Source organism: Ovis canadensis, chromosome 5 (assembly GCF_042477335.2).
Source record: "Ovis canadensis isolate MfBH-ARS-UI-01 breed Bighorn chromosome 5, ARS-UI_OviCan_v2, whole genome shotgun sequence".
Lineage (NCBI taxonomy): Eukaryota > Metazoa > Chordata > Mammalia > Artiodactyla > Bovidae > Ovis > Ovis canadensis.
Genome location: NC_091249.1, coordinates 38,310,895 through 38,336,235, shown reverse-complemented (window position 1 = coordinate 38,336,235; position 25,341 = coordinate 38,310,895). Strand labels below are relative to the sequence as shown.

Genomic DNA, 25,341 nt, shown 5'->3' with positions numbered 1-25,341 from the left:
GTTTCCATTCTACATCATCTAGGGACTTATCCTACTAGAGACTTAAAAAACACACACACATATGCAAGGATTACATTTTTAAATATGAAATAAGTACATTTAAAATTTTATGGCTAATTTTCACATTAATTATCTGAACCAATGGAGGGTGGCAAACACCTTTTTTTTTCTATTTGGCTTCAGGATATGTTTTTGTACTTACATCTAAATATGGGTATATCTGGCATTCTGGGAATTAACTTCAAACCTAAAATAATACAGTAAAATGGCAAAGGGCAAATGTGGGTGGCTTTGGGAGTTATCCAGTTTTCCTATTGTGCCTCCCTAAATCTATCCATTCAGCTTACTCAATGCTGGGACTAGTCCACTCCCTTTCACGTTAATGAAAGGTCTGCTTTCTTTTAAATTTTCCCAAAACCAGGAAACCTGGCCATTTATATAAGCTTTAATGTACTTTTCTTCTAGTTCAATAAGCAGAGAGAGGTGGAAAGTCAAACAAAGCTACAATTAGGTACACTGGGAGCGACTTGCTCATGTATTGAAAAGGAAATGAGCCAGTGTGAAGAGAATCCAGTCCGAGATGCCTGGGAATTAGCTGTCCTCTCTAAGCAACAGAGCTAGCAAAGACCAAGTGAATACAGGGAACAATTATAAAAGCCATAAAAGCCTAGATGATTACCAAAAAGTAAACTTGAGCTTTCAGTTTTTTAAAAGATGTATATGTACATATATATATATACACACAAGCATATATATAAATATATATATGTATGTATACTCAGTCGCTTCAGTCGAGTCTGATTCTTTGTGACACCATGGACTATAGCCTACAAGGCTCTTCCATACATGGGATTCTCCAGGCAAGAATACTGGAGTGGGTTGCCACGCCCTCCTCCAGGAGATCTTCCCCACCCATGGATCGAACCCGCGTATCTCCTGCGTCTCCTGCATTGCAAGCACATTCTTCCACTGCTGAGCCTACGGGGAAGTCCTATATATGTATATGTATATACACACACATATATACATACATATATAAAGACACATATATATGCTTAAGTGCATTGATAAAAAGCACAGAAAAATTATATTCTAATTATAAATACAAGGAAATAAATTTCAAACCCCATAATTTAAAAGTGGTTGACAATGCCCTAAATTTCTTTCCTCTATTTCTCTATGTGATCCAACCAGTCCATCCTAAAGGACATCAGTCCTGAATATTCATTGGAAGGATTGATGTTGAAGCTGAAACTCCAATACTTTGGCCACCTGATTTAAAGAGCTGACTCATTTGAAAAGGCCCTGATGCTGGGAAAGATTGAAGGTGGGAGGAGAAGGGGACAACAGAGAATGAGACAGTTGGATGGCATCACTGACTCAATGGACATGAGTTTGAGTAAACTCTGGCAGTTGGTGATGGACATGGAGGCCTGGCATGCTTGTCTGTGGGGTTGCAAAGAGTTGGACATGACTAAGCCACTGAACTGAACTGAACTGAATTGCTCTATTCATTCTTTTTTTCCCCACCATTTATTCTGACAAGTCATTCGAGCCTATAAGCAGTATCATGAAATAACTATATGCCTATGTCTTCTTGGAATGTTCTAATTCAAAAATATTACCAGATTCAGACAGTTTCTAAAATAATATCTTCATTAGAGGCTTAAGTTAGCCACTGAAGGCACAGTGGTACAAATCATAATCTATCAATTCCCCTAGAGAGTCCAGAATTCTAACATAAATTGGTTACACGAAGACCAAACATATAATGTGGTAAAAGAGTTACCATCAGATTTAATCCAAAGAAATAAAACCATATGTGCAAAATTAGGGTCTGTTGAATCTTGTGTTGCTATCTTTGTGCAGGGCATCTTAATAAAACTGAACGTAGATTCAGAAGAGAAAGGAAACCAGAACAGCTACACTGTGATCACCAGATAAATAGATAATCACTTCTAGATAAGGAAGACAGAAAAAGCAAACCACACACAGTAAAGCAGCAAGCACTACAAAAGTGAAGAACCAAAATTTACTTTCTGATCCTCCTACGTCTAAAGGTATGCCAACAACTAAGGAACTTATGGAACCTAAGACTAAGCCAAATTCTTAAAACTCAGGATCCTTAAAGTCTTTCATTTAAGCATTTACTCTTGTTTTCAGGCATTTCCTTTCATAATAAAGTACTTCTTTGTGCTCTACTTCCAAATAGCCTTTCTGACAACAGAGAGTAGAAATTGAAAGATGTTTGACTTTTCTTTCAAGCGGAAAGAAAAAATCCCTGGAACACAGAGGACCACATGGAATAAGATTAAATCTGTGAGCTTTGTGTTAAATATTTTGCAAAAACTCCACGTTTCTTTCTTAGAATTAAGTAAGAACCTTAACAGGTCAGCTTCAAAATAATTGTATGTAAAAAGCTCTCAGTAAAGTATTTAAGATTTCTACATGAAAACTAGAGCTGCTCACCTATGCCCTCCTCTGGCTTTGACCACGTCCTTAATGCTGTCCTCCCTGACGGGAGCAAATGGCTACAGGAGTTCTAGGCTAGATGTTTGACTAGGACATCTAGAGTAGGAGAAGGTGTCTCTTACCGGAACAGTGGCTCACTCCTAAGAGGAAGCGAATGTTCCCCCAGGAGCCCTCAGCAAATCTTTCCTCTTCTCCTAATGTCCTGAATTGAGTCACATACTAACCCTTTTGGATTATTCCTATAGCCAGGAAAATGGGCTCCTAAGGCCCAGAGTCCTGAACTAATTACTGTAGCAAGTGGGATATAGTTTTGGGTGTGTGTGACTGCTCAGCTCCTCAGTCATGTATGACTCTTTGCAATCCCAGGACTGTAGCCTGCCAGGCTCCTCTGTCCATGGCATTCTCCAGGCAAGAATACTGGAGTGGGTTGCCATTTCCTACTCCAGGGGATCTTCCCAACCCAGGGATTGAACCTGAGTCTCCTGCACTCCAGGTGGATTCTCTACCACTGTGCCACCTGGGAAGCCCAGAATACAGATAGCCTTAGAAAGTAACAAAAATCTGAAAATGCAGCACAAAGAATGGAAAGTGTACCAGCATGATATGCTGAACCCTGGAGAGCCTTCCCAAAACCTTAAGCTTTTTTTCTGAAATAATATATGGTATTTATGAAGAGTTTTAAATTAAATAAGAACATTACATAAGCAAATCGATATATCAGAAAGACAATCCTCATGTTTAACGTACACAGATAATGATAAATAACCCAGTGATAAATGATGAGAACCTTAAGTAAGCTTTATGATGAGTGAGAGAACACATATTCAGGAGATTCCAGGAGAATTCAGCAGGACTTTGCCCCTGGATAAGTATCTCAGACTTATAGTTTGACTGAGCACGGAGCCAATGGTAGTGCTAGTAACAGAAAACAGGACACAGAGGGAAAAACACATTCTGAGGTTCAGTTGAGTTTGGGACACTCTGAATATGAAAAGTTTGAGAGAAACAGCAGAAATTCCAACTACGCAGCTAAACATTTGAAACTTGGTAAAAAAAGGAAGGCGTCAATATGTATACTTGTGGTTTATCACCAAGTCTGAAGATTGCTTTTGAAGTTGTAGCAATAAATGAGATTTCCAAAGAAGACATATATATGAAAAGAACTGAATTTGAGGAGGGAACTCTGAGAACCACCACCATCCAAGGGAAAGTCAAAAGAAGAGAAGCCGCACAGGAGACTGGGAGCAAGGATCAGAAAGGTCAGAATAAGAGGATGATGATGGGAGGAGGGTAAGGAAGAACTCTGTCAAAAAGGAAGGGACCTGAAGTGTGCCATGGGAGGATAAAGAAAAAGAAGGATTGGAAAGTGTCTGGTAATTTAAATGGAACACAGACTTCTTCTTCTTCTTCTTTTTTTTTTTTAAGAAAATTAGATCTAAGCAAAACCATCTGACAGATTTCTGACTGCCAAGCCACATAACCTCGTATTTGTCAACCAACATTTACAACATTTTCTGTAAATCTTACTCTAAGCAGATATAATGAATAATTTGGTAAGTAGTGCTAAGTGTGATCTCAGATATCACTGAATTCTAAGAACATTGCCCTAGAGATTCTGTCAGTTCCAATATGTACATGTCATACATAAAAGCAGAATCCATGTAACAATTATGTTACAGAGAACTCAGAACAAATAAAACAATAAATTGTTTTTTAAAAAGTGCTTATACAATATTTTCTTTCCATCCATGCCAAGGAACCACATGTATTTGGCCTAATTCCATACAATTTTTGTTTTAGTATAGAAAAAAGGTAAATATTATTTCTCTTATGCATACATTGAATTTTTATTTAACACACTATTAGAAACTAGGAAAGTGAAGTGAAAAGAGTCTCAGTCATGTATGGCTCTATGTGACCCTATGGACTATACAGTCCATGGAATTCTCCAGACCAGAATACTGGACTGACTGGGTAGCCTTTCCCTTCTTCAGGGGATCTTCCCAATTCAGGGATCAAACCCAGGTCCCCCACACTGCAAGCGGATTCTTTACCATCTGAGCCACCAGGGAAGCCCAAGAATACTGGAGTGGGCAGCGTATCCCTTCTCCAGCGGATCTTCCTGACCCAGGAATCAAACTGAGGTTTGATTGCAGGCATTCTTTACCAGCTGAGCTACAAGGGAAGCCCAAAACTAGGAAAACTTACCACTAAATATTACACAGAATAAAGCTATTTCAAGCTTTTACAGGGACAAAAGGCATTTTCAAAATGATAAAATAAAAATTAATTGGGTACTGAAAGGATGATACATATCAATTCTACTCAAAATTTCATTGTATATTTATAAACAGCTTTAGTGAAATATAATAATTGCATGGTAATTCATTCAGTTGAAGTACAAAATTCAACAGTTTTTAGTATTTACATGATTGTACAACCATCACTATAATTTAATTTTAGAGTAATTTCATTCCTGCCAAAGTATTTCTACCCCTTTAGCAGTCACTCTCCCTACCTCACTCCAAGACCTAGGCAATAGCTAATCTATAACTACCAGATCTATAACAATTAATTAATAAGCTCTTTCTATATACTTGCCTATTCTGGGCATTTTCCATCTAAAATAACCATAAAATAAAGGATCTTTCATGACTGGCTTCTTTCACTTAGCATCATGTTTTCAAATTTCAACTATGTTGTGGGGTATACCAGAACTTCATTCTTTTTAATTACAAATAATATTCTACTGTATGGATATACCACATTCTATGTATTCATCCATCAGTTGATGGATATTTTAATTTCATTTGTTGGCTATTACAAGCAAAGGTACTATAACATTTCAGTATTACTTCTCTGTGGACATATGATTTAATCTCATGTGGTATTGCTGAGTTATATGGTAATCCTATGTTTAACTTATTAAGGAACTGTCAAATTGCTTTCCAAAGCAGCTGGAATATTTTACACTCTCACTTGCAATGTGTAAGGATTCTCATTTCTCCACAATCCTTGCCAACACTCATCATTACCTTTACTATTTTAAGGATGTGAGATGGTATCACATCATACTTTTGGTTTGCATTACTGTAATGACTAATCATGTTGAGCACACTTTAACGTGCTTATTGCTTTTATATATCGACTTTGGAGAAATATCTATTCTATTACTTTGCCCAGTTTTAAATGAAGTTATTTGTTTTTTAATAGTTGAGTTGTATGAGTTCTTTATATATATATATATATATCCCATATCTGATACATGATTTACATATAAATTTCCATATGAACCTTAGGATTAGACTGTGTATTTTAAAAACATTGGAATTTTGACAGGAATTGTGTTATATGTATATATCAATTTGAGGAATATTGCCATCTTAATATTTAGTCTTCCAATCTACAAACATGGGATATCTTTCCTTTTATTTGGATTTTAACATCTTTCAACAAGGTTTGGTAGTTTTAAGTGTAAAGTCTTTCACGTCACTATATTTGTTCATGAGCATTAATTCTTTTGATCCTATAATTTTCATTTCATATATAAAGTTTCATTTTCACAATGTTCACTGCTAACGTATGGAAGTACAATTCATTTTTATATGCTGACATTCTGTCACAACAACCTTGCTGACCATTTATTAAATTTAAACAGTTTTTAGAGGATATCTTCTGCATTTTAGTGTATACGTTACTCATTTTAGCTGATCCTTTCTCCACTAAACACATATCATCTGCAAATCTATGGTTCTACTTCTTCCTTTTCAACCTGGATACTTTTTATTTCCTTTTCTTTCCTAACTGCCCTAGTTAGAACCTCCACCACAAAGCTGAACAGAAGTTGTGAGAATGAACATCTGTTTTATTTCTGGTCTTCAGGGAAATACTGACTCTTTTGCCAGTTAGTATGATGTTAGCTGTAGTTTCTTTATATACTCCTTTTGTCAGGTTAAGAATGTTCCCTTCTATTCCAAATTTGTTGGTCATTTTTATCATGAAAGGGTGTCAGTTTTCAAATACTTTCTCTGCATGTATTGAGATGATCATATGGCTTTTGTCCTTTATTCTACTTACATTATATTCCTTGATTTTCAGATGCTGAACCAACTTGCATACCTGGGATAAATCCTAACTGATAGTCATCTATAATCATTTTTATATGTGACTGGATTTAGTGTGCTTTACAGTGTCTGGAAGATATCTGCATCTATATTCATAACAGATTCTAATGAAAATGGTATTCAGTCTTTGAAAGTGTCAATTTTCTCTCTTTAAATCAAATAAATAGATTCTGAGCATCTACCATTCATTCGTGAACTTATCAAGTAATTGCTGATTAAAGGTCTTTGATTTGTCACATGTATGTTATATGTAATCTCTAACCATCATGAATTAATGATTTATTAAGCAGATAAATTTAAAATAAGGCACAATCCCACCAGAGAAGATTAACAATATACTCTTTCAATTAAAGTATGAAACAAGTTACTGGAGGACATAGTAGCTGATAAAGGGTCCTAAAGAACAGTACAGAATTGAAACATGCAGAGGAGATGGGGAAAACTGAGCCAAAAACTATGGATGAGTTTCCCAAGAGCAGAGGGTATTTATAAGGAGCAGAAGATGCAATTAGAAGGTTCAACTACATACCAGGCTACAGTCCACGGGGTCGCAAAGAGCTGGACACAACTGAGCACAAATGAACAGTGAAAAAACTCAGAATAAAAATGGCATAGTGAGAGGTGACCAAAGAGGTGGAAGAGAGAGGTTTGTGTTAATGATGTTTAGGAAATAGATGGGGAAGCAGTGGAAACACTGTCAGACTTTATTTTGGAGGGCTCCAAAATCACTGCAGATGGTGACTGCAGCCATAAAATTAAAAGACGCTTACCCCTTGGAAGGAAAGTTATGACCAACCTAGATAGCATATTCAAAAGCAGAGACATTACTTTGCCAACTAAGGTCCGTCTACTCAAGGCTATGTCGTTTTTCCTGTGGTCATGTATGGATGTGAGAGTTGGACTGTGAAGAAGGCTGAGTGCCAAAGAATTGATGCTTTTGAACTGTGGTGTTGGAGAAGACTCTTGAGAGTCCCTTGGACTGCAAGGAGATCCAACCAGTCCATTCTAAAGGAGATCAGTCCTGGGTGTTCATTGCAGGGAATGATGCTAAAGCTGAAACTCCAATACTCTGGCCACCTCATGCGAAGAGCTGACTCATTATTGGAAAAGACTCTGATGCTGGGAGGGATTGGGGGCAGTAGGAGAAGGGACGACAGAGGATGAGATGGCTGGATGGCATCACTGACTCGATGGACGTGAGTCTGAGTGAACTCTGGGAGATGGTGATGGACAGGGAGGCCTGGCATGCTGCAATTCATGGGGTCGCAGAGAGTCGGACACAACTGAGCAACTGAACTGAACTGAACTGATCATAGGTAAAGAGGAAGAGTTGGGAAAAAGAAGAGATAAAAGCTAGAAAAGTGAACTTACATATCAATAGTAAGAGTTAGAAAGGTGATGGAATTAGGTGTGGAGCAAGAACATTTCACTCTGGAAAAGAAGGGAAGATACTTCATCAGATGCAGGGAAAATGGAAAATGAGAATGTAGTAATAGAGGGAATCTGAGGTTGAATAAGTTCATGTCAAACAGCTTCGGTCTTCTTGACAGGATAAAATAGCAAGTGCAGATGTTACAAAACTTAAATGTGCAGAAAAATCACCTGGACAGCTTATTAAACATGCAGATTTTGACCTCTAGTCAGGATGTTTTGGTACTCCCCTTCTGTTCCAAACACAGAACAGTGACAGATCACATTTAAAAAGAAAAAAAAAAAAAGGAAAGAAAAGAAAACCAGAAAGAGCCAGCTGGTTTCAAAATACAAGATGAACATTTCCTTGGACCAGAAATAGAACCACTAAGCTGTGAGTACAGCTGAAACCAAGTGTTTGCTGGACTCCTTCCCCAGAGGCTGGCTGTGATGGCCAGGAGATCAGAATTACCCCTGATGAAGATATGGTGTGATAAATACTAGGGCAGGCACTAGATAACACGGGAATGCACAGGAAAAAAATGGGTCAGGAGAATTACCCAGAAAAGTGACAGACTGGAACATAAAAGACAAATAGGTCTAAACCAGGCTATGAAAATGAACTGGAGGATTGTTATCCAAGCAGAGGGAAGACGACACGCAGACAAGGCAACAAAGAACATGGTTTATTTGGGAAATAAGTAGATGTGAATGTGCCTGAATCAGTGTAGAGATACAAGCAGAGGGTGAGGTGAGAAACTATGTCCCAAGAACAGGACACTCAGGAGGATCATGACCAAATCTGTGTTCTAGAAAGATCACTGTGCTTGTAACATGGAAAAATGATGGAGTAGAACAAGTGTCTTGTGTAGAACAAGACATCAAAAAAAGATGTCTCAGTAATCCAGAAAAGAAACGAAGATAAAGACAGAGAAAAGTGGATAGATTCAAAATACATTTAAGATGTAGTATCCATCCAAATTATTGGTGATAAAATGGTTGTGTCAGGAAAGGGCGGTATTAAGAATGCTATCCAGATTTACACTCTGGGCCAATCACTGAGATAAGCTATTTGAGAAATGCCAGTAAAGGACATATCGAGTAGGTGTAGTGGAATTAGAGACTCGGTCTGTGCATGCTGAGCTTGAGCCAACTGTGGGGCATCCAAAGCATACATGCCTGGTACACAGCTACACAGAAGCTTCCCAGGTGGAGCGAGTGGTAAAGAACCCGCCTGCCAAGGCAGGAGACGTGAGAGACCCACGTTCGATCCCTGGGTGGGGAAGATCCCCTGGAGGAGGGCACAACAACCCACTCCAGGATTCTTGCCTGGAGACTCCCATAGACAGAGGAGCCTGGAAGGCTACAGTCCATAGGCTCGCAGAGTCAGACATTCATGAAGTGACTTAGTACACAGGCTTGCAGCTGCATACAAAGGTGGTCTAGGTTCCATTTCTGGAAGCCAAGTGCATACAGGTGCTGTTTTTCTTTTCTCTTTTTTTTGGCAGGGAGGGCAGGTTATGTAAGGAATGAGAAAAGCCCACCCACTGAGCTGGTTGAAATACAGTTTCAGTTGACTAGGTTACAATGGGTTCCAGAGTAAGTCAGAAGAAAGACAGCAGAGAGCAACTGCAGATAATTCCAAAGTGTGAGGTGAAAGGAAGGAGAAGAGGGCAGCGGGTTAAGGGAAAGATGGAAAAGAAAGGGTATTTTTTAGGATCATGGAAAACACCACAATCCACTGTAAATCCAATGTACAGAGGATGGAAGTCTGTTATCTACTATGTAATATCAATATCTTTATTTTAATTCAGTGTTTTACTATTGTATGATTATATACACTTTCTTTGTCTCTTTTCCTCTAGTGATTGATCTAGAGAATGATGTTGTGGGGAGGGAAGTGGGAGGGGGGGTCATGTTTGGGAACGCATGTAAGAATTAAAGATTTTAAAATTTAAAAAATAAAAAATAAATAAATAAAAATAAAAAGAAAGAAGAAAAAAAAATACTCTGTGTGATAACATTAATAGGCAGCAAAGGAACCTTTTGTATGTTAAAAGAGCTTTTTTGTCCATTAAAGGTAAAATGATAGCATTGTCTTGTACTACTGCAGCAATGTAATCCATGGTGCCTTTTTGGCCTGAAACCAATACTGCGTCTTTCTAAATATTAATACTAATTTGGAGTAACTCAGGCATGAAGCAATAGCGGCAAGAGGCAATTCCATCACAGTGTTTTTAAAACTGACATAACAATTGGAAGGCTATTTCTATTTCAAAATACATGAAAACTTCTGATAACAGAGTAGAACAACATGAGTCTAAATTTTTGGTCCGCATCCCCAAGTTTCTTGGGAAGTTTATTTACCAGTGGTGCTTTTTCCTTCTCTTTCTCTTCTCTTTTTATTTACTCAGGGTGGAAATATTTTGTTACCTTTTGTTAGCCCGAGACAAATAAGACCAAATTATTTACAAGTTGCAAAATACTGAAGGATTAAAGGATGACACTGAGCTTCTATAAAATATATATATATATATATATATATATATATACAATTGAGGGATGAACTGTTAAAACCATGTCTTCTAGAATCTTTCTTCCAATTCCATCTGCCCTCTACAACCACCTTAAAAATTTTTTAATATAGGAAAATTAAATTGAAAGACTCTTTTAATGTTGAGTAAAACCTATAATTTTAATAACATAAAAGTCAGGAAATTCCAAAGTTAAATTTACTATAACCATTTGGACTTGGCAAAGACACAAGCATTTAATATTTTCTGTTACCATTTTTCTTTTTAAACATCAGTACGTTAAGATGTAATCATAAAACCCTCAGGATTTTTAAATGTACTTTGGCATAATGCAGTAGGAACTTTACGAAATCTTGATTTCACCAATAATTTAATGATGTATCAAGGTACTTATTCCATATTTTCTAAATAAATGGCATTAAGTGAAAATATGTCCTACTTTACATTACAGAATTATTACATAAATATTCATTAGCCTCTGTGCTTTTCATACTTATTACCATAAAAGGAAATAAATTCCACAAAAATGGTACTCTCAGTTACTAAGAAACACACTATATGCAATTCTTCTTCAAGTTAATCTTTGAATTGTTACAGTTGCATCTTCCTGAGTTTGGTTGATTTCCTTATTGACCTGACAGATAACATTCATATATTAATATATCCAGTTTAAATTCAGTATGTAACTGTACGTACATTGAATTGCACAGACATATCTGCGTATGTGCACAGATGGGGTTGTATAGATGAGTACACAGGGTTCATTCCTAAGAGTCACTTAGCCTGTGAAGCACACAGTTTGATTTGCTTAAGGAGGTGATGGAGTTGCATAAATGCAACAACTCATCCACTAGCATTCTCTGTGCAAAGTGCAAAATTAAAGACGGCTAACTGGGAAAACTCACAAAGACTGAATGGACCTCACTGGGCTCACAGCCTAACTGGGCTGACAGAGCACAGACACAGGCACACAACGTATCTGAATGCTACAGGGCAGAACTGCTGCTCATCCACAGCAAGCAACCTGGACAATTCTCAAGGACACTAAAGCACGTCCGGGGTCTTCACTGAGACTTGGAAAGACGTTCTCGTTTGAAATTCCCTTTTCTTTAAATTATAGCCTCTGTCTGATGATTTATGCAAAAGTTGAACTTTTGCATGTAGACTTAGTCATGAGGTTGGAAATGTTTTCAACTAAACTGAGAATATGTGGTAATAAGATTTGAAACCACAAGGGTGCAAGCAGAAAGCAACTTCATTATTTCTCCTACTGCCATTTTGCACACTTTCTTTTGAACAGTTCTTTCTTGATCCTAGAAAATTTCAGGCCGCGCCCTCAGGCTTTCCTACCATTCTCAGATGAATAACGAGTCCACTTAAATCCAACAACCCCATAGTTCTAATCCTTCATCCAGTCAAAGCTTCTCCTCCCCCGAAGTTTGAGTCTGCTGAAGCTGAGACCTTTCAGCAGTGGAGGAGATGTGGTTGTCTTTTTTCCTTTCTTTTCAACTCCTTCCTCCCTAGACAGCACCTACCACGAGCTCTTTCAATGCTGTGATGGGGAGGAGAGAGGACGGGTCTTGGTAACAAAGATTCTACCTGGTTGGTGGAGATGTCACTGTACACATATTTCCTTGTCAGTCTCCTTTGCTGGTTTTCTCTCATCTCCTGGACCTCTAAATGCTGAAGTGTTCCAGGGTTCAGCTGTTGGGTTCTCCTCTATCAGAATGATCCCTTCATGATCTCCTCTATTCTCAGGGCATCAAATATCAGCTATACGCCAAAGACTCTCAGACCGACATTGTCAGCTTCGACCTTGCCCTGGAACTTAACCCATATACGCAACTCCAAATGGCTACCTGAGTGTCTAACAGGGGTCTCAAATTAACCATCTGAAGCTGAACTCCTGGTATCTACCATCAACTCCACTACGTTCCACCCACAGATGTTCTCCATCTCAGTTAATGGCAACTTTTTAAATCTCCGTTCCAAAAACCTTGCAACTACTTGATTCTTTTCTTATCCTGCCTCACGAGTGACTGTCAACAAATTCTGCTGGTTCAGCCTTCAAAATATATGGAATTCAGCCACTTCTTCAATCACATTTACCAATAAACTGCTCTGAGCTATCATCAAACCTCATTGAGACTACTGCAGGAGCATTTTACTTGGTCTCTCTGCTTTCATATTTGTTCCCTTCTCATCTTTTTACCACCCAGCAGCCAGAGCAAATCTTTTTTAAATGGAGTCCAGAATACGTCACTCCTCTACTCAAAATTTCCATTGGCTCCCTTTTTGAGAACTCTAAAGTTCAAAGATAATCACGATGGTGTGATCACTCATCTAGGGCCAGACATCCTGGAATGCAAAGTCAACTGGGCCTGAGGAAGCATCACTACGAACAAAGCTAGTGGAGGTGATGGAATTCCAGCTGAGCTGTTTCAAATCCTAAAAGATGATGCTGTGAAAGTGCTGCACTCAGTATGCCAGCAAATTTGGAAAACTTAGCAATAGCCACAGGACTGGAAAAGGTTAGTTTTCATTCCAATCCCAAAGGAAGGCAAAGCCAAAGACAGTTCAAACTACCACACAATTGCACTCATTTCACACACTAGCAAAGTAATGCTCAAAATTCTCCAAGCCAGACTTTAACAGTAGGTGAACCATAAACTTCCAGATGTTCAGTCTGGATTTTAAAAAGGCAGAGGAACCAGGGATCAAATTGCCTACATCCATTGGATCATCGAAAAAGCAAGAGAGTTCCAGAAAAACACCTACTTCTGCTTTATTGACTATGCCAAAGCCTTTAACTGTGTGAATCACAACAAACTGGAAAATTTATAAAGAGATGGGAATATCAGACCACCTTACCTGCCTCCTGAGAAATCTGTATGCAGGCCAAGAAGCAACAGTTAGAACTGGACATGGAACAACAGACTGGTTTCAAACTGGGAAAGGAGTACATCTATGCTATATATTGTCACCCTGTTTATTTAACTTCTATGGAGAGTACATCATGCAAAATGCTCGGCTGGATGAAGCACAAGCTGGAATCAAGATTGTTGGGAGAAATATCAATAACCTCAGATACGCAGATGCCACCAACCTAAGGCAGAAAGAAAAGAAGAACTAAAGAGCCTCTTTTTAAAAAAATTATCTATTTTTTATTGAAGCATAATTGTTTTACAGAATTTTGTTGTTTTCTGTCAAACCTCAACATGATAAAGAGCCTCTTGATGAAAGTGAAAGGAGAGAGAGAAAAAGTGGGCTTAAAACTCAACATTCAAAAAACATCCAGTCCCATCACTTCATGGCAAATAGATGGGAAAACAATGGAAACAGTGAGAGACTTTATTTTCTGGGGCTCCAAAATCACTGCATATTGTGACTGCAGCCACGGAATTAAAAGATACTTGATCCTTGGAAGAAAATCTATGACCAACCTAGATACCATATTAAAAAGCAGAGACATTACTTTGCCAACAAAGGTCCATCTAGTCAAAGCTATGGTTTTTCCAGTAGTCATGTACACATGTGAGAGTTGGACTATAAAGAAAGCTGAGTGCCGAAGAACTGATGCTTTTGAACTGTGGTGTTGGAGAAGACTCTTGAGAGTCCCTTGGACTGCAAGGAGATTCAACCAGTCCATCCTAAAGGAAATCAGTCCTGAATATTTGTTGGAAGGACTGATGCTGAAGCTGAAACGCCAATACTTTGGCCACCTGATGCAAAGAACTGACTCATCTGAGAGGACCCGATGCTGGGAATGATTGAAGGTAGGAGGAGAAGGGGACGACAGAAGATGAGATGATTGGATGGCATTCACCTACTTGATGGACATGAGTTTAAGTAAACTCTGGGAGTTGGTAGACAGGGAAGCCTGGCATGCTGCAGTCCATGGGGTTGCAAACAGTCGAACACGACTGAGCAACTGAACTGTGAGTGAATGAGAAAGTCCAAAGTACTTACCATGCAAAGCCCCACGAAGTATGGCACCAGACTGCATCTCTAAATGTGTCATTTCCCAGTTAGGGTCCCCCTTACCACTGTGCGCCAGCCACACTGGCCTCTTTAACGTTCTCTCCATCCCTCAGGCACATCCCTGCCTCAGAGCCGCTCACTGGCAGTCCCTATTAGAAATTTGCCTCCGCAGACAGCCATGGTTTCCCCCTCAGCTCCTTCATACCTTCATTCTCACCCTGCTTTGATTTTGTGATGGTTTTTTTCACGTCTGACAGTCTAATAGATTTTTATTTGTTTCTTGTTTGTCCCTTGTTTTTATAATGTAACCTGCGTGAGAGAAAGGATTTTTATGTTTGTTCACTACGCTATCCCCAGGGTCTAGCATTGTGCTAGGAACTCAATACTTTTCTGAATTAATGATTCTGGCATCAGGGCCCTCTGGGCATGGCGGCTCCAAAGCCTAATACTTCTGCTGATATTTTGGGAGACCTCTCAGTGCTAAGGCTCTCTCATTTTTCACCCTTGACCCCAGAGATACCTCCTCTACCTGACCAGTTGTAACTCTCTCATCAGCCCCAGCTCTCCGACAGTTCATCCCCAGGCTGGGATCACCCACCCTACAGGAATCTGTGTGGCAGGAGCCCTTTTCAAAACCACTCAACTCCTCTCCTTTTTGTGGGGGCCTCACCTAGGAGGTAGGAAACTCATGTATTCTTTGCCCTCAAACTCTGGAAATGCAATTTTTCAGACAAATCAAGTTCACCATCCCATCTCTCTTATACACAGCCTGGTGGTGAGGGATGAAGACTGAGGGCAGAGCAACTTTCCTTTCTTCCTCATCTCATCCCTACTGTTCACAAGTTATGCAAATGATAAAGACACTTGTGAGGCAAACACAATGAATTTTAACTAACTTCTTAAAGAGAAGCATATTCTAGAACACATTTTACTCATGAGAGCCACATACTTTCTTGATTCCAGAGAGAAATATTAACAATTAACTAGCCATTACAAATAGAGTGTCCATAGTAGTATACAGGATTTATATGTAAAATGCAACATTATATTCTTTTGGAAAAAAAAAAACCATCAAAAAAATCCCATCTTCCGTCTTGAAGCTACAGGGAATATTTTAAAATGTAAAGTCAAGTTGCAAACAAAGGCCGGAATGCTACACTTCCTGATTTTCTTTGTTAGTTGATTATAAAAATATTCTTTTTTTCTATCATGGTAAATTAAGGAAAAATATTCCATGTGGGAGAAAAAAAAATTATGATAATCTAATTTATGAATAGCTGTATTCTGAGTTTGTTAAGTAGAATTAATTTTCTAAGTCTACTACTAAATATTCACAACATGGTTTTACTAAAGTATTAGATGAGAAATTTTTAGCAAACTTCAAATGTTTTCTATTAAAAAAGATCTTCAACGGTTTCAAATCTGTTCTGCTTAGAATCTGACAAAACAAGAAAGCAACCTTTGATATTTTTTTTCCAGCATCATTGAAAGCATTTTCTTATATGTCTTCATGTTAAAACAGAACCAATTTATGTATAAGCATATAGCAACAGTTTTAAAAAAAGTTTGATTACATTCTCATTTAAATAATTTTATTTTAAAAATAGAATACTGACTGCAACAGTACATACATCCCTTCTTTTTAAAGTGCTGCATTGATTCATAGACAATCTACAGACAGATGTTTAAGAATAGAATGAAGTGGGATGATGTTAATGATGTCAACAAGTTAAAGTCTAGGTGATAACAGAGGGGAATAGAAAATAAGAAAGGGTGGAAGAACAGGAGATGATAAATGGGGATAAAATAGACCCAGAATTAAAAATAGAGCTAAATTTATTATGATCAGCCCATTCCTTTTCCTTTGGAACTCTTTGGCAAACATCATAGTGGCTCTGAGTTCCAGTTTGGCAAACACCTATCTTTGGAAGTAAAATAGCTCTGTAACTATAGTAATAATAAAAAAATATGATGATGATAATAATAATAAATCTTACAGTATCATTTCTAAGAAGTCAAAGTCACTCAGTTGTGTCTGACTCTTTATGACCCTGGAATTTCCAGGCCAGAATACTGGAGAGGGTAGCCATTCCCTTCTCAAGGGGATCTCCCCAACCCAGGGATTGAACCTAGGTCTCCTACATTGCAGGTTGACTCTTTAGCAGCTGAGCCACAAGGGAAATCCAAGAGTGCTGGAGTGGGTAGCCTATCCCTTCTCCAGGGGAGCTTTCTGACCCAGGAATTGAACCGGGATCTCCTGCACTGCAGGCAGATTCTTTCCCAACTGAGCTATCAGGGAAGCCCGTTATTTCTAAAGTTCTAGTCATTAAAAATCACATCTCCATACTCTTTGCTATATCCTTGAATCACTTATATTACTTTTTACTTAATATATTTCTAATATACATACTCATTTAACAAATTTAAATGAGAAGATTTTTAGGGAACTGAAAATAGTCTTTATGCTAAATGATGGATATATGGTTAATTTTCACTTGTCCAAATCGATGGAATGTGAAACAACAAGAGTGAATCCCAAGGTAAACTACAGACTTCGGGTGTCTATGATGCACCAATACAGGTTCATCAGCGCAACAAACATACCATTGTGGAGAGGGAGGCTCTGCATGCGCAGGGCCGGATAGCACAGCGAAACCTCTGTACCTTCCTCTCAATTTCGCTATGAACTTTAAACTGCTCCAAGAAAGTTAAGTCTTTATAAAAATTTAATATGAACTTTGTATAGATGAGAAACATATACACTGAAATCGGATAAAATTACATTGAAAGAGAAAGAGTGATTCCTAACTTGGGACTAAGAAAAAAGACAGCTCAAGCATTATCACAGCTTTCTTTATTTATATCTTGATAAAAATGGGAGCATCTAAATTAAATGAGGAGCCCTCCATACATTTTCCCATACCTAGATGGTGAATGAAGTATATACACAGTCAGTAACTGATAACACTTGTAAGAAATGCAGTCAGGGATCAAGGTATTATATTTCAAATTTTGTGGCATTTTTACCTAACTTCAGCAGGATTTTCCTTAGAGTAGACTAATTTTCTTCAGGCAATGAGCCATGGTAATTTGTGAGACAGCTTTTCTTTCTTTCTCTCTCACTTAGTTGAAGCTATAGATATATCAACAATATTGTAAAACCAGCATTTTTGTTTATTTTGGCCTGTAATATTGCTTTCACATTTCACTATGAAACAGCAATGATTTTATAAGTAAAATGAAGAAATAAGGGAATATATTTGAGTTTATATCTTTTTCTTCTTATATCAAAGTTCAAAACATTCATCTGGTTCTTTCATTCCAGGGTAGAATAGATTTTTCTATCACTAACACACACCTAATTTTGAGTCTCTGAGAAAGGTGTTTTGGAGGCTCTCAATTTTTCCAGTGATCTTCAGCAGAAACTGAACTACAAGAATTACATGAATTACTTCACCATGTTTTTCTTTCTTTCTTTTTTTTTTTAGTATTTTTTAAAGGAATTTAAATATTCAACGGCACTGGGGAAACAACACTGGTTCTCAGCATTTGGGAAAATGTCCCTGAATCCTCTAAAATGCAGTTTCCTGACCACTGTGTTATGCTAAATAAATCAAGTCCTCTTGGTCTGAAATGTCCATTTCTATAATTTGGGTGAAACTGGGGCTAGAGAGGTAAAAACAGGCTGAAACTCGTCAGCAACTAACAGATAATCTTAAATCCCCAGTTCCATGTTTCTCCATCAAGATGATGAATTTGGGTCCCTTTCTTTGCTTGCTAATACTTTGGTTGGAGTAGGCAAATATATGCTCCAGTAGGTCAATTTTGTTTGTTTAAGATTTAAAAAGTTTATTTATAGGAAACTATACTACAAGTCATAATTGAAATGTTATATTAGAACTCTTTTACAATTATTTTTTTAAGATCTCAAATCACATGGTTTATTGAATATTTCATAATTAAATTGTCTGTGGTATATATCCCTGCCTTCTTTAATGAAGACCTAGAAGGGCTAAATGCTTTCTTTACCTTATATAATACTCATAAAACCTTTATGTAAAAAAGACCATTCTTATCTCTACTGTTAAAAGATACAGGCATTCATTTATTTGCTTGAGATCATGCAATCCCCACACACACCTACAGCACAAACCCTGACAATGTGGGCCCCAAATCTGGGATACTGGCCACCACGTGCTCTTCTTGTTCCACACTTATTCTCTGAATTCTACTTGAAACTAAAATTGTCATTTCTCTCTACAATTTTCTTCTTGTTCTCAGAATGAAAACTTAAAAACTAAATTTCTTTTAAATGAAAGTTAAGACAAGATCTGAATATTCCTAATTCTGATCCAAAATCCAGATCACAAGCTACAGAATCTCTTTTTGTAAAATAATTTTCTTTCGGAATACGTATTTTTCACAGACTTCACGTTTATGATGATGATGTTACCCACCATGCCTCAAATAAAGAACTCTTTTTCTTCCCAGCTCTCATAGAAAACTCCATGCACAACTTTCCATGAAAACCATTTTGTTTAGGTTGAAATTAAGGGAGAGATGTCACTTCAGTAACTCCATATGAAATATTGCTGGGAGTTGACTAAGACTGCCAAGGTAGTACCCAAGTTGCTGAATGTGTGCATTTTAACAGTGGAAGTCATTTGCGGGAAGCAACTAAAAGTTTAGACTGGCAACTTCTGATAAATGCACTAGCAAGCGATACGTGCTAATTCTGCCTCAGATGTCAGCTCCAGGTTGCTGTTTGGTTGACCCTGTAGATGTGCTTCCCAGCTGGCCTCACTTTCTTGGGTGTGACACCTGGGGGACATCTAAAAGTCAAACCTGAAAACCCCACTGCTAACCTGGGTCCACGTGCCCTTCCCAAATGGCTAATTTTAGATTTTAACTCTTTAATACATACGCAACAAATTTCTAATCTACTCAGTGCTCTGCTTTCCAAGAAAAACGCATCATGAAAATCATATTCCTTAGAGCAAAAGATATTTTACAATCAATTTGTTTGATTACAAGACACTCTCTATCTTATACGGGGGGAGAGAGAGAGGAGAGAGAAAGAGATGAAGACATATTGACCCGATTGGATGTCATTTTTGCTTAGCACACATAAGAAATCATGGCAAGTGGAGTCAGGCTTTGATGCTCAAAGCTAGTAGTACTATTTAAGTTTCCATTATTGTCTCTGTGTTTTAAAATTCAAATTTTTCTTCCAGGGGAGAGGGTTTGGGGAACTGGGAAGAAGGAAGCTTGGAACTAAGAGCACATTAATTGAGGAAGATGAGTTTCAGCAATCTTTGCAAGAGTGATGGCCTCGCTCAGAATTAATCCTGTTCTCACGGAGGAGTTTCAATTGTTACCGGCTCATCCCTTTTATTAATATGCCTTAAAATGAGACTGAATATTGAAGGCTGTTACCAGGAAAATACTGTGCTTAAAGATGAGGTAATGCCAGGATATGGAAGCAACCCAAGTTTCTATCAACATACTGTGGACAAAGATGTGGTATATGTATATATATGTGTGTGTGTGTGTGTGTGTGTGTGTGTGTATGAATATTACCCAGACATAAAAAAAATAAACTTTTGCGATTTGCAACAACATGAATGGACCTAGAGAGTATTATGTTTAATGAAATTAGTCAAAGACAAACATTGTATATTATCACTTAAATGTGGAATCTAAAAAATCTCCTGCATTGCAAGCAGATTCTATACAGTCTGAGCCACCAGGGAATCCCAAAATTAAATAAAGGTATATGCAAAACACACTCACAGATATAGAAAACAAATGAGTGGATAGCAATGGGGAAAGAGAAGGTGGAAGAGGCAATATAGAGGTATGGAACTAAGACATACAAACTACTATGTATAAAATACATAAGAAACATGGATATATTGTACATCACAGCGAAATAGTCATTATTTTGTAAAGTCATTAATTAACTTTAAGTGGAATATAAATTATAAAAATACAGAATCACTATGCTGTACACCTAAAACTAATATAATACTCATGAATCGCAGCACACCAGGCCTCCCTGTCCATCACCAACTCCCAGAGTTCACTCAGACTCACGTCCATCGAGTCAGTGATGCCATCCAGCCATCTCATCCTCGGTCGTCCCCTTCTCCTCCTGCCCCCAATCTCTCCCAGCATCAGGGTCTTTTCCAATGAGTCAACTCTTCGCATGAGGTGGCCAAAGTACTGGAGCTTCAGCTTTAGCATCATTCCTTCCAAAGAACACCCAGGGCTGATCTCCTTCAGAATGGACTGGTTGGATCTCCTTGCAGTCCAAGGGACCCTCAAGAGTCTTCTCCAACACCACAGTTCAAAAGCATCAATTCTTTGGCGCTCAGCCTTCTTCACAGTCCAACTCTCACATCCACACATGACCACAGGAAAAACCATAGCCAAAGAGTCGGACACAACTGAGCAACTGAACTGAACTGAACTGAACTGAAGCCAACGATACATAGCTCAGTTAAAGAGTAGGTACTTCTTAATGCTTTCGGGAAATGTAAATAAACTGTAATATTTGAAAACAAAAAACAAGCAAAAATATATGGAAATGTTTGTGATATCTGTGTTTCTCCTGTATGACTTCTTAATCTGTATCATGAACCCAAAGCTCCATGAAAAAGACATAAAGGGTGATCTAGAAGATGGGAGCCTAGTCCTGTGAGCCAGGGACGGCTCACTGATCACTCAGCAGATGCTTCTCCACCAGTCTGGAGGAGGGCAGGGCAGCACACAGGGCTGGAATGAGGAAGAGGCACCCTGACTACCCAGTGTCAGCCTCTTTGTTTCCCAATCAGGCATCAAGCCACAGCAGGTAGAAACAAGGTTCAGCATGCTAACATCAGCGCGACCTAAGCTGCCTACACAGACATCAATCCTAATGGAAATGTGAATGCATCACGCTTTGGGAAATAAAGGGCTCAAAAAGAGGATACACATCCCTCCAGGAAATCAGAGTATGTGTGTCTTTAAGTATGTAACCACTACTCATAACAGGAAGAACCAGGAAATGATGTCCATCAGAGAGAAAGTTGATAAACACATTAAGGTAAATCCACATAATGGAATAGTATATCCCAATCTAAAGAATCAACTAGAACAACATGGAAATATTAATAGTTATAAATAAATCATTTCATTAAAATAAAAGGTTCACAAGTATCAAATTGTTTTTGTATAATCTAAAAGATTGCAATAATCATTAGTAATAATAAAAATGAAATATCTATAGGTGCAATAAAACTATCCAAAAAAAGCAAGAAAATGCAGCATGCTGACTACAAAGTATGGTTGAGGGGGCACCATGACACATATGGATTATTATCCTGGCCTTGGTGTTTGTTTCTGGTAGTTTCATGAGTGCTTATTACATTGTTTAAAGCAACTAAATAACAGCAGGCTATGGCACCCAAACACTGGGTGCTGGCACCTGTGGTGGCATCACAGTCCCACATTAGTATGAGGATACAGAAGAGCCAGGCAATAAATGAAGCTTAGGACCCGGGTCAGGTCACAGTGGGTCCACTGAGGGCATGGACCCTCCCAGTGTTTATTTCCCAAGATGCCAAATGTATAATTAGCCCGAACATCTCTATAAGTTGCCACAACTGACACAGTTAGCACTTGACTTGTAGGGCAAGAACTGCCATAATTGGGAAGAACAAGTGGAAGCCTCTGAAACTGCTCCAAGCTTTAAGCTAAGGAAACAAACAAACAAAAAAGAAACCAGGGTATGGGTGGAATAATAATGAGATTATGCCATGAAACAAATACTGTGATGAATACAATTCTATGCACCCGAGAGAGGCAGCACAGACATAGAGATAGATAGATGTGTGTATATATGTGTATACAGAGAGAAGAAATCCTAACTAAATGCAGTCACCATGAAACATAGATAGACTGACCTGTTTCCTACTTTAAAAGCTATATATTTGCAAAGGTCCAGCCTGTGTTTTGACATCTATATCAGTTTTTATTTCATTGGGCCATGCAGTTCATTTGCAATTGATGACCAGGATTCTACCAGCTTTTTGCTTAAAGATGATTTAAGAACATCTTTCTTCACATTAATTACTGGTGGCTCAGACAGTAAAGACTCTGCCTGCAAGGCGGAAGACCTGGGTTTGATCCCTAGGTTAGGAAGATCCTTTGGAGAAGTAAATGACTACCCACTCCAGTATCTTTGCCTGGAGAATTCCATGGACAGAGGAGCCTGGTGGGCTACGGTCCACGAGGTTGTACTGAGTCAGACATGATTGAGGGACTAACACTTTCACTTTCTTCACAATACAGTACCACATACACTCTTTTAAATACTACTTATGTTTTTGCCAAAAGCAAATTACAATCCACTTCACCATAATTATCACCCTGACCTCTTCCTCTTTTACAATTAATTTCTTTAGACCTCTACTACTGACTACCTTCTATGAATGAAGACAAATTAGTTCATTTGCATCTCTTACTACTCCCATTCTCCTTCACCTGCAATTTCAATTCTCAAGTCATAGAGGATGGATTATTTTTAGCACAGTGGTACAGAATAAACTTTCATTTTAATAAGTAGAAAATACAGCAAAAACTCTACAGGTGGTGCCAGGATCACTGAAATGGATCTAACTCAGGCCTTTCTGGATCGCAGGGCACAGAACGGTATTCCTGTTGCTGCCACTATAAATACGTTTTCCTATAAATGCAGTCCGTGGGTTGGGAATGTGTGCTACCTGGTCACCCACCTTGCTTGCTCAACAGTGCTTGCTGAGAGCGAAAGCTCTGGAATGAAGCTAGCAGGTTGGAATCCTGGCCCCATGATTTCATAGCCACTAAAACCTGCAAAGGTTACTTTACTTAACTCTGTGTCTCAGTCTCTTCTGTAAAGCGAGTTAACAATAGAGGGTGGGATGATTTGGGAGAATGGCATTCTACATGTATACTATCATGTAAGAATTGAATCGCCAGTCTATGTCTGACGCAGGATACAGCATGCTTGGGGCTGATGCATGGGGATGACCCACAGAGATGTTATGGGGAGGGAGGTGGGAGGGGGGTTCATGTTTGGGAACGCCTGTAAGAATTAAAGATTTTAAAATAAAAAAAACTAAAAAAAAAAGAAAGAAACCAGGGCTTCCCTGATGGTTCAGTGTTAAGGAATATACCTGCTAATGCAGGAGACACAGGTTCCGTCCCTGATTTGCAAAGATCTCACATGCCACAGAGCACCTAGGCCCGGGCTCTAGAGCCCGAGAGCTGCAAGAACTGAAGCTCACAAGCCCCAGAGCCCGCGCTTCACAACAGGAGAAGCCCCTGCGATAAGAAGCCCACCCACAAGCCACAGCTAGAGAGCAGCCCCTGCCCGCTGCCAGCTAGAGAAAAGCCCTGGCAGCAAGGAAGACCCAGTACAGCCAAAAATAAATAGATAAAAAACTTAAAAAAAACAGTGACCAAACTCACAGCACTGTATTATGACTTAATAAGAAAACCTATGCAAAGTGGTTTAAATGTAGCTGAGAGCACATTAAGTGCTCCATAAATATTAGTTTTTATTAATGCTATTCTGGTGCATTACTTACAGGCAGATGCAAATAAAAAAATTACTTATAAAGCAAAATAAAAAGTGCTCATATGTTACAAGAGCAGAAAGTAGGTTTGGGTTTAGGAGCCCGGTCTTTCTTATTTAAGGGAGTGAAGTGAAAATGAAAGTCGCACAGTTGTGTCTGATTCTTTGTGACCCCATGGACTGTACAGTCCATGGAATTCTCCAGGCCAGAATACTGGAGTGGGCAGCCTAACCCTTCTTCAGCAGATCTTCCTGACCCGGGAATAGAACCAGGGCCTCCTGCATTGCAGGTGGATTCTTTAAGAGGGAGTTCATTTATATTTTAACTACAGTGCTGCAAATTTCTTTTTAAGAAGATTTAAAAGATGATAGTTTTGTGTTTTTAAATTAATGACTTAAAACATTTCTCAAAATTTACAGTTCTCTTACTTGAATCTGAATTTTTAATATGTAGTGTTCTTTTTGGGAAATAGTCAATGAGCTTATTTATTATTTATTTTAAAGTTAATACACTTTTGGAAATATGAGTAAAAGCAAGTGCTTTTCAGTTCAGCACAGACGTTTATTTTCCACGGTTTATCAAAGCAGAGTTGGAACAGCCACTAACGACCCTGTGCCAGCAACTTTCATGAGTTTCATGAGTATAAATAAATAAATTTGTTGTCAGAAATCCCAAACAACTAAATGCTGTGGTAATGGAACAAAGCTGAAGAGTCTTCAGAATAAATTGCAAACAACTATTTGACATGTGAAGGGCCATTGAAGGGAAACTTTCCAATATAATGATGCTGTTTTTCTGCCTTCCATTTAAGCCAGGAAAGAATAACTCAAGGAATGTCAGAGAAGGTATAGTCTGGAAGAGGGGATCATGTAAGGACACCTGGTACCTAGTTGTGCTTATCCAAGTGGACTGAAGTTCAAATTAACATTTTTTGTTATATAAAAAAAATGTGGACAGTCTTCTGATATACACTTTCGTAGTATACTGATGTATTCTACTTTTCTGAATTTAAATCAGATAAATTTAGATGAATAAATCTTTCAAAAGAGTAAATAACTGAAACAACCTTCTTTTTGGATGTGAATAGTTTACTACACCAAAGAATCACTTTGGCCATTTTACGACAGACTTAAGATATCGTAGCCAAACTGGCCCAGGAGAAATGAGACATGACTTTAGTAAACGTAAGAGGTTTTACTGAATCTGGGGTACTAAGTCAGT

At 38.3% G+C, this 25,341-nt stretch overlaps 1 protein-coding gene across 1 annotated transcript in view; it reads right to left on the bottom strand.

Annotated features, from left to right (window-relative positions):
* Positions 1-25,341, bottom strand: part of FBN2 (fibrillin 2) — a 230,978-nt gene that overhangs the window by 126,883 nt on the left and 78,754 nt on the right. The gene's annotated exons all lie outside the window — the stretch shown is intronic.